The 11075-nt window shown below is 33.5% G+C and overlaps 1 pseudogene; it reads left to right on the top strand.

The window, feature by feature from the left end:
• The first annotated feature begins 5659 nt into the window (after nucleotides 1-5659).
• Nucleotides 5660-10341, top strand: LOC105179990 (vacuolar fusion protein CCZ1 homolog A-like; annotated as a pseudogene).
• The last annotated feature ends 734 nt before the right edge of the window (nucleotides 10342-11075 follow it).

Below are 11075 nucleotides of genomic sequence, written 5' to 3'. Positions count from 1 at the left end.
AAATTGATTATTATAATGTAATGACTTGATGGATTATTTTGTTCATGTTATCTGCTAATGATATTTCCAAAACTTGAATGTCTCTTATGACTTTTTGCCATTGCAATTTATTTTATGAATAAAATTTCATTGCTTCATAATAAAAAAAAAATTAAACTTGGGCAAAATTACCCGAACCCGCCTGGGTTCGGGGTCGGGGTCGGGTACCCGACCCGAGGAACCCGAACCCAAGGAACCCGACCCGACGCCCACCCCTAACTACTTACTTGTGCAATACATTTTGAGAATACCACGAAACTTGACACAAACATAGGTCTAGACCCATGCATTTGTGTGGTAAATTTGCCAAACGTAATAATAGCTACAAGTTAGTATGAAAGAGAAACAAACTTTCTTTAATAAAATCGTGCAAAATAGCTAAATTACTAACATTCTCAGAATTTCACGAAACTTGACCCAAACGTAGGTCTAGACTCATGAATTTGTATGGTAAATTTGCTAAGTGTAATAATAACTACAAGTTGATATGAAAGAAAAGCAAACATTCTTTAATAAAACCGTGCAAAAGAGCTAAATTTTGAACGTTCCCAAAATTCAATGAAACTTGACCCAAACGTTGGTCTAGACCCATGCATTTGTGTGGTAAATTTTTTAAGCATAACAATAACTACAAGTTAGTATGAAAACAAAACAAACTTTCTTTAATAAAACCGTGCAAAACAACTAAATTTTGAACGTTCTCACAATTCCACGAAACTTGACCCAAACGTAGGTTTAAACCCATGCATTTATGTGGTAAATTAGCTAAGCATAATAATAACTACAAGTTAGTATGAAAGAGAAATAAACTTACTTTAATAAAACAGTACAAAACAGCTAAATTTTGAATGTTCTCAGAATTCCTTGAAACTTGACCCAAACGTTGGTCTAGACCCATGCATTTGTGTGGTAAATTTTTTAAGCATAACAATAACTACAAGTTAGTATGAAAACAAAATAAACTTTCTTTAATAAAACCGTGCAAAACAACTAAATTTTGAACGTTCTCACAATTCCACGAAACTTGACCCAAACGTAGGTTTAAACCCATGCATTTATGTGGTAAATTAGCTAAGCATAATAATAACTACAAGTTAGTATGAAAGAGAAATAAACTTACTTTAATAAAACAGTACAAAACAGCTAAATTTTGAATGTTCTCAGAATTCCTCGAAACTTGACCCAAACGTAGGTCTAGGCCCATGCATTTGTGTGGTAAATTTTCCAAGCGTAATAATAACTACAAATTACTATGAATAAACAAACTTTCTTTAACAAAACCGTGCAAAACAACTAAATTTGGAACATTCTCAGAATTCCATGAAACTTGACCCAAACGTAGGTCTAGACCCATGTATTTGTATGGTAAACTTGCTAAGCGTAATAATAACTACAAGTTATTATGAAAGGGAAACAAACTTTCTTTATTAAAACCGTACAAAATAGCAAAATTTTGAACATTCTCAAAATTCCACGAAACTTGACCCAAATGTAGGTATAAACCCATGCATTTGTGTGGTAAATTTGCTAAGCGTAATACTAACTACAAGTTAGTACGAAAGGAAAACAAACTTTCTTTAATAAAATCGTGCAAAATATCTAAATTTTAAACGTTGTCAAAGCTCCAAGAAACTTTACCCAAACGTAGGTCGTGACCCATGCATTTGTGTGTTAAATTTGCTAAGCGTAATAATAACAACAAGTTAGTATGAAAAGGAAACAAACTTTCTTTAATAAAATCGTGCAAAACATCTAAATTTTGAACGTTGTCAAAGCTCCAAGAAACTTTACCCAAATGTAGGTCGTGACCCATGCATTTGTGTGGTAAATTTGCTAAGCGTAATAATAACTACAAGTTAGTACGAAAGGGAAGAAAACTTTCTTTAGTAAAACCGTGCAAAATAGCTAAATTTTGAACGTTCTTAGAACTGCACGAAACTTGACCCAAACGTAGATCTGGACCCATGCATTTGTGTGATAAATTTGCTAAACGTAATAATAACTACAAGTTAGTATGGAAGGGAAACAAACTTTTTTTAATAAAACAGAGCAAAACAACTAAATTTATGTCGTTCTCAGAATTCTACGAAACTTGACCCAAACGAAGGTCAAGACTCATGCATTTGTGTGGCACATTTGCTAAGAGTAATAATAAATACAAGTTGGGATAAAAGGGAAGCAAACCTTCTTTAATAAAACCGTGTGCAAAAGAGCTAAACTTCGTACATTCTCAGAATTTCACGAAACTTGACCCAAACGTTGGTCAGACCCATACATTCGTGTGATAAATTTTCTAAATGTAATAATAGCTACAAGTTAGTATGAAAGTGAAACAAAAACAGCAAAATCTTGAACGTTCTAAGAATATCCTGAAACTTGACACAAACATAGGTTTAGACCCATGCATTAGTGCGGCAAATTTGCTAAGCGTAATAATAACTACAAGTTAGTATTAAAGGAAAATAAACTTTCTTTAACAAAATAGTGCAAAACACCTAAATTTTGAATATTTTCAAAATACCACGAAACTTGACCCAAGCGTAGGTGTAAACCCATGCATTTGTGTGGTAAATTTTCTAAGCGTAATAATAACTACAAGTTAGTATGAAATGGAAATAAACTTTCTTTAATAAAACCATGCAAAACAACAAAATTTTGAACGTTCTCAAAATTCCACAAACTTGACACAAACATAGGTCTAGACCCATGCATTAGTGTGGTAAATTTGCTTAGTGTAATAATAACTACAAGTTAGTATGAAATTGAAACAAACTTTGTTTGATAAAACGATGTAAAACAGCTAAATTTTGAAAGTTCTCATAATTCCACGAAACTTGACCCAAGCGTAGGTCTAGACCCATGCATTGGTGTGGTAAATTTGCTTAGTGTAATAATAACTACAAGTTAGTATAAAATTGAAACAAACTTTGTTTGATAAAACGATGTAAAACAGCTAAATTTTGAAAGTTCTCATAATTCCACGAAACTTGACCCAAGCGTAGGTCTAGACCCATGCATTTATGTGGTAAATTTGCTAAGTGTAATAATAACTACAAGTTAGTATGAAAGAAAAACAAAGTTTCTTTAATAAACCGTGCAAAACAACTAAATTTCGAACGTTTTCAGAATTCCACGAAGCTTGACCTAGATATAGGTTTAGACCCATGTATTTGTGTGGTAAACTTGCTAAGCGTAATAATAACTACAAGTTGTTATGAAAGGGAAACAAACTTTCTTTAATAAAACCGTGCAAAACAGCTAAACTTTGAACATTCTCATAATTTCATGAAACCTGACCCAAACGTAGGTCTAGACCCATGCATTTGTGTGGTAAATTTGCTGACGTAATAATAACTCCAAGTTAGTATGAAAGGGAAACAAACTTTCTTTAACAAAACCGTGCAAAACAACTAAATTTTCAATGATCTCAGAATTCCACGAAGCTTTATCCAAACGTAGGTGTAGACCCACGCATTTGTGTGGTAAATTTTCTAAGCGTAATAATAACTACAAGTTTGTATGAAAAGGAAGCAAACCTTCTTTAAAACAACTAAATTTTGAACATTCTCATAATTCCATGAAACTTGACCCAAACGTAGGTCTAGGCTCATGCATTTGTGTGGTAAATTTGATAAGCGTAATAATAACTACAAGTTACTATAAAAGAGAAACAAAAAGAGCTAAATATTAAACGTTCTAAGAATTCCACGAAACTTGACACAAACATAGGTCTAGACCATGCATTAGTGTGGTAAATTTGCTTAGCATAATAATAACTACAAGTTAGTAAGAGAGGAAAACAAACTTTCTTTAACAAAACCGTGCAGAACATCTCAATTTTGAACGTTATCAGAATTTCACGAAACTTGATCCAAGCGTAGGTCTAGACTCATGCATTTGTGTCGTAAATTTTTCAAGTGTAATAATAACTACAAGTTAGTATGAAAGGGAAATAAACTTTCTATTATAAAATCGTGCAAAACAGCTAAATTTTGAACGTTCTTAGAATTCCACGAACTTGACCCAAACGTAGGTCTAGGCCCTGGCATTTGTGTGATATATTTGTTAAGCGCAATAATAACTACAAGTTAGTATGAAAAGGGAACAAGCTTTCCTTAATAAAATCGTGCAAAACAGCTAAATTTTGAACGTTCTCAGAACTCCATAAAACTTGACCCAAACGTAGGTCTAGACCCATGCATTTGTGTGATAAATTTGCTAAGCGTAATAATAACTACAAGTTAGTATGAAAGGGAAACAAACTTTATTAAAACTGTGCAAAACAATTAAATTTTGAACGTTCTCAGAATTCCACGAAACTTGACCCAAATGCAGGTCTATACCCATGCATTTGTATGGTAAATTTTTTAAGCGTAATAATAACTACAAGTTAGTATGAAAGGCAAACAAACTTTATTTAATAAAACCGTACAAAACAGCTAAATTTTGAATGTTTTCAGAATTCCACGAAACTTGACCCAAACGCAGGTCTAGACCTATGCATTTGTATGGTAAATTTTCTAAGCGTAATAATAACTACAAGTTAGTATGAAAGGCAAACAAACTTTATTTAATAAAATCGTGCTAAACAGCTAAATTTTGAACGTTATCAGAATTCCACGAAACTTGACCCAAATGTAGGTCTAAACCCATTCATTTTTGTGGTAAATTTGCTAAACGTAATAATAACTACAAGTTAGTATGAAAGGAAAACATACTTCCTTTAATAAATCCGTGCAAAACAGTTAAATTTTGAACGCTCTCAGAACTCCACGAAAATTGACCCAAACTTAGGTCTTGACCCATGCATTAGTGTTGTAAATTTGCTAAGCGTAATAAAAACTACAAGTTATTATGAAAGGGAAACAAACTTTCTTTAAAAAAACCGTGCAAAATAGCTAAATTTTGAACATTCTCAGAATTTCGCGAAACTTGACCCAAACGTAGATCTAAATCCGTACATTTGTGTGGTAAATTTGCTAAGCATAATAATAACTACAAGTTAGTATAAAAGAGAAACAAACTTTTTTTTAATAAAACCGTGCAAATCAGCAATATTTTGAACATTCTAAGAATTCCACGAAAGTTGACCAAAACAAAGGTGTAGAGCATTGCATTTCTGTGGTAAATTTACTTAGTGTAATAATAACTACAAGTTAGTATGAAAGATAAACAAACTTCTTTTGATTAAAATTCCACGAAACTTGACCCAAACGTAAGTCTAGACCCACGCACTTGTGTGGTAAATTTGCTAAGCGTAATAATAACTACAAGTTAGTATGAAAGGGCAACAAACTTTCTTTAATAAAACTGTGCAAAACAGCTAAACCTTGAATGTTATCAGAACTCCACGAAACTTGACCCAAACGTGTGTCTAGACCCATGCATTTTCTGAAAGAAAAAAAATGTGTTTTCCACAATGTAGATGTCCTATTAACTTGATATTGATACACATGCATCTAATACCTCCAAATAAACTACAAAATCCATCTTTTTTCTCGCTGGATATTTTTGTCAAATCTAGTCAAAGATGCACATCATAATTCTGTTGGCATTAGTTTATTTTAAAATGATTAAGATTGCTTATATTCCGGTTTCCTTATCATGAATGATGTACTTAATGAATAAACAGTATACTGTTTTCCTTATTGTTAAGTGTGAGAAGTCACTGGTATTCACAGGTTATTTAGAAGTATTTATACACTTATAAAAGAAAACCTTTTGTGGTACGAACTTTTGAATACCCAAATTTACCTTTCTTTTAAAAGAATAGTAATTTCAATTTCTCTATATTATCTCACTTCAATTTTTTTTTGTCTCACCCACTACTCCATTGTTTCTGTCTCATCTAAGTTCTCCATATTTATTTTTCTTATAAATTTCTATATTTTTATTAAATCTACAATTATAATATATTTTTTGTCACTCACCTCACGTTTATTTCCTCTAACATACTTTTTTCTTTCTCATTCTCTTAGCACGATTGTTTTCTTCACAATTTGTTTTCTCTCCATCTCAAATCATAATTCTTTTCTATATGGGGACTGCATGCAACGAAAACTAGTGCATATAAATAGCATTTGAACTATAATAGTAAATTTGTAGTATCAGGTTAATATAGCTACTTGATACAGTGAGAAATCACTATTATGCAGAAGTTACTCAAAGATATGAGTATAAGTAGATTTGGACAACAATAGTAAATTTGTAGTACCAGGTTAATATGGCTACTTGATACTTTGGGTTTATGTTCATTTCATGTAATTAATTTGTCATATGTGTCTCATTTCCTGATCATATTATGAAAATTATTTAAATTCTCTACTTTGTGCTAGTCTCGGTGCATATTACTATATGAATTCTCAGCTTACATGTGGTTTGCATTACTCCTGTTAGAGTGCTGTAAGAATTTAAATATGTACATAAATTGTCATCTTATATTCTGCATCTGTCAGTCTCTTGTTCGGGTATTAGAATCATGTGCGGGGAACACTCAATGCAACTCGCTGACCATGTTCCAGGATCTACTGGTCTTATCAAATCTATCTCCTGTACAGTTTGATCTTTGTGCTTTGTCTCTATTTTATCCCAATCCTCTTTATCCCATTCAGGTACTAGGAAAAAGAGAAACAGAGGAAGTTATCACCCTTAAGATGCATTTGTTTTCCTAAATGCATAATATGTCCAAGATTTCTTATCTTTTACATAGAGCGTGTTAACTCTGTTCGTCGATTATCATTATTTCCTTTCTTTTTTCTCAGATCGATGCTTTCAGACTATTTACCTACGCCGTCCTAAGGTTGACCCCTCTTGCTCTCTCCTCTGGAGTAAGTTTGTGGTCCTCTTCACGTAAAGGAAATACTGCTTGCAATACTTCAACTGGAGCTGTACTAGCGAATTCTGGTCTAGGATCAATATTACAATTCTCCTGATGCATCTGCCCTTAGAAGTCGCAGTTATCCTGTTGTGAGGCCTTTGCAGCATGCCAGGTGGTCCAAGGGGAAGGATGGTTTTCTTATTACTCATATTTGGGGTGCAGACGTTAATAATTTAGTGCCTACAAGCCCAACAATTTGGCTTAATCAAATAGAAGAGAAGATGTATCTATTAGCTTATCAGCATCGAGGCCTCAGTATGATGCTTCTGATTCTAGTGTCATCTGTCAATGGGGAACAAGGAATTGCTATGGTGAAGCAGCAAATTCTTGAAAATGTGAGTTTTGTTTATTCTTCTGATATTTGAAGAATTTGATTTCACATGAAGTTTCTGTTATAGCTGATTACTTGTCATGGATAATTTACGTTATCCCCAATTAACCAGTTGAGTTGATACTCTATCAATAGATTCATAGACCGCAATCACTTCTCCTTTTTAATTTGGTGCACGATAATTGGTTGTGGAAAATGGGCTGTAAATCCATTTAACAGGGCATTTTCATAATCACTACATATGTGGAACACGTAATTGTAATAGTATATGTGGTAACTAGGGGTCCTAGGTTCCATGTTTACAATCTCCTGAGTACTAGATTCCTGTAGTCTGTTACTGCTTGTTGATTTGGATTCTTCTTTTTTACCGTCACCTCTCTGCATGATAGTGCATTGCATCCACTCCTACTTGAGATCAACCTTTTGGTTGTCCTAAAAGGACACGTTCTACTCATTTTGCTTTAACAGTAGTCTTGCTTGATTTTCTACTATCTGTGTTTTCAACTTAGATACTTGTTGAAACATACCAGTAGTTTTCAAGTGCAAGGATGGGGGCAATGGCCTAACTACCAAAAACTATTAAGTTGTACAAGCTCTATTCCTTGAATTGTGATATTAAATATGTTTTGTCAGCTTACTAAATGTAAAATAAGAAGCTTTGTCATACTCTGATGTGATTGTGTGGTTGTGTTGCTGATAAGTGCGCTGTCATATCTGAGCCTTTGTTTTCCTTAGTCACAGATCTTTTGGAAAATTGACTTTCTATGTAATTTAGTAATAATTTTTTTTTGTAATATTTTGCTTTCTCTTAGTCAATAAAAAGTTAATATGTATGTAGTGTTCTTTTGTCTTTTCTTAGATGATTTGATTTTCTGGTTATTTCAGGCGTCACTGAAGATGTTCAAAGTTGAAGAGAAGTTATCAAGAGGATGGGGTGCTGAAAATGCATATCATGTGAGTGGATATTGTTATTTGCTGATGGATGGTGATAGGTACATATCTAGGACTTCCCCCCGGAAAAGTAACAACTTTGACTAAGGTGATTCACATTTTTTTTGCTGCTCTTATTATGTAACTACTTTTATATGGCTCATATGTTGCTTAAGTAACTGCTAATTGCATTCATTTTTCTTGCACACTTTAGAGTATTTATCTGTCTGGTTAGCTGCACATGTATCTCTTTGTTTGTGGAAAATTGCAATTATAATATTATTAATCCTATTAAGACATTTGCATGATTTGAAACTGGATAAATGAGTGATTTGCCATGAAGACTTTGTCTTTAGAGTGTCATGGTCTCTAGAGAAGTCTTTGCAAGTTGAAGCTATGTTGATGGATATTAGTTCTTGAATTTGATGAGGTAGGAAAAGGTAGTGGACTGGAAAGAACCTGGTGAAGTGCTACCGTCACATTGTTGTCGGTAGAGATTGTGATGTGATTTTTAAATATACGCAACGTTGGTTCCACTGGAACTCCACTCACTTTCATGCTCCTGTGAAGTCCTAATGTAGTAATGGATGAGCAAAAATTATGCGCTGTCCACTTGCTGTTTATTGAAGTTATGGAAAGAACACTTGGTTTCTCTTTTACGATACTCTCCGAATACACAAACATCTCTTTCATTGATGTTTCAAAGACATGCTTGCGCCATCACACAGCTTATTTCTAATGCAAATAGCTGGAGCCAAATTGCTCTTTCCATGTAATTCCGATTAGGCATCCTTGTGAGGAAGAAAACTAAAGAGAAGAAAAAGTTAAGTGTTTGTTCTGCCTTTGGACAAAAACAAATGCAACATTTTGTGCCTATGTCCACTTCTATTGGGATAATGTGTCTTTTTTTGGCATAATTTAGAACCTTATTCTCATTTTCTTCTGCACTGCAACTTAGTCTGTAGTCCAAATGGTGGTAAAGTTGTTATGAATTTATACTTGTGCAGTTTACTGTGGGATGCTTTTGTGCTCATATTTGTCTAGCTTATAGGAGAAAGCCATGTTAATAATTTCTGGTTTCTATTATCTTCTGGTTCTATGATATTGGCCATGATCTTGGAATTTGGTTATTTCTGTATTATCATTTGCAAGCAGGAATCTTTAATTGCGTTTTCTAAGCTCCGAGAGGAAGTTTGACTCAGAAAAGAGTCGAGCTAAATGAGACAATTCAGGCTGTGAGAAAGATCTAGAACTGCCCATTAGAGCAAAGAACAATGCTTGGCTTATTGCTCGACTTACTAGAGGAAAGGGGCTTTATATGGTTCTTGAGAAAGCTAACAAAACCCTTCTCTATGCCTCTGATGCAGTCGAGAAGTTCAGTGACAGGTAACGATTCTGCTTCTGCATTAAAAAAACTAGTTAACATTGAATGTTCTCTGTCCAACAAAAGCTTTCAAATTGTTTGAATCAAGACAAAGAAATGGAAAACTAATATGAAGTTCGTTTGAAGGTGGATTTAGAGTAATCTACACATAATGTTCTCACAAAATTATTAGAAAAAATATTCATAGGAAGTCTAAGTCCAAGTAGAATGACTACTTTCCTCTCAACTCTACTTATTATTCTTGTGTCTTCTCTTGGTCACCAATGCTTATATGGAATACTTTGCATCAGCAAATACACATGAAAAAGTGGTAAAGTGCTAAATTGTTCTGAATGTAGTCATGCTGGATTCACTTCATAGTCTTTACTGATGAGCTTTTTAACATGTGTGCTGGATTAACATGTATAAGTAAAATTGGTTTGATTCCGTAATATAGACTAAATGCAAACTAATATAAAGCTACTCACTAATTGTTGCTACTGACCAAAAAGTTATGTGAAAAAGCTACTTAATTTGTTAATAACGAATTCATTTATATTTGCATGTAATGATTAAGCCTTTAATGTTAAAGCACAAATGGAAAAGAATTATTACCTTATTAATGTTTTTCATAAAATGGACCTGTCGTGTATCCTGGTTGTAATTACAACAATAGGTACTTTGTAAACTCAATTTCTTAAGCATTCAAGGAAATAAAATTTAAAGTCTGGGCTTTTCCCAATATGCTTTAACTATCATGGATTTTACAGGTATTGCAATGGTGTATTTTCCTTGGATTAGGCAACAGTTTAACTCCACTTCTTGAGGGGAAAGCAGAATTACTTGTACGTCAGCTATTTACATATTCCGCTTGTTATAGGGAAGACTCCATGTTCTGTAGACATTATATGTTGTATCAAGGAAATAGAAAGTAAGCCTAGAGAAACCTTGTGCTTATGTACAAGTGTATGTACATAGAAAATTTAGTGTTGTTACTTACCGCCAGACTTAGCACTTTGTATCAAATTGTTATGATTTGTCTTCCCATGCCATGACAATTTTCTAGGGATCTTTCGACATATGGGATCTGTAACATGGGGCCTTTCTTTAGTAAGAGATGAACATTTGGACGTACAACCAATAAAATTCACCTTTTTTTTAGGTTTCCTGATTTCGTGTTTCTTTATGGTTGTTTGCCTGGAAGAATTTGCTTCCCGTTTTGTGGCAGAAATAAACACTTTGGTTCCCATACTGTTACTTGTGAGCTGGGGACTATGGCTTATTTTCCTCAGAAGATGGTAAGGATTCTATATTCAGTGCAAGGTATTGCAAGAAGCTCCTTCAATGTTAATTTCCAATGAGGAGTAGTATGTATAATGTGGTTGATGTTTATGAGGGTTGTGTAAGTTTTCAAAAAGTAGGGGTAATTTGTGTAATGTTGTTGACGTTTTTAGGAGGTATATGAGTAATTTTTCAAAAGATAAAAATGGTTTGTAAAAGTAGACATTGGTCCCGGGATGTAGATGTAATTATCG

Source organism: Sesamum indicum, linkage group LG3 (assembly GCF_026168435.1).
Source record: "Sesamum indicum cultivar Baizhima isolate 11 linkage group LG3, ASM2616843v1, whole genome shotgun sequence".
Classification (NCBI taxonomy): domain Eukaryota; kingdom Viridiplantae; phylum Streptophyta; class Magnoliopsida; order Lamiales; family Pedaliaceae; genus Sesamum; species Sesamum indicum.
The sequence above is the reverse complement of the archived record's forward strand: the minus strand, read 5'-3'. Positions and strand labels throughout refer to the sequence as shown.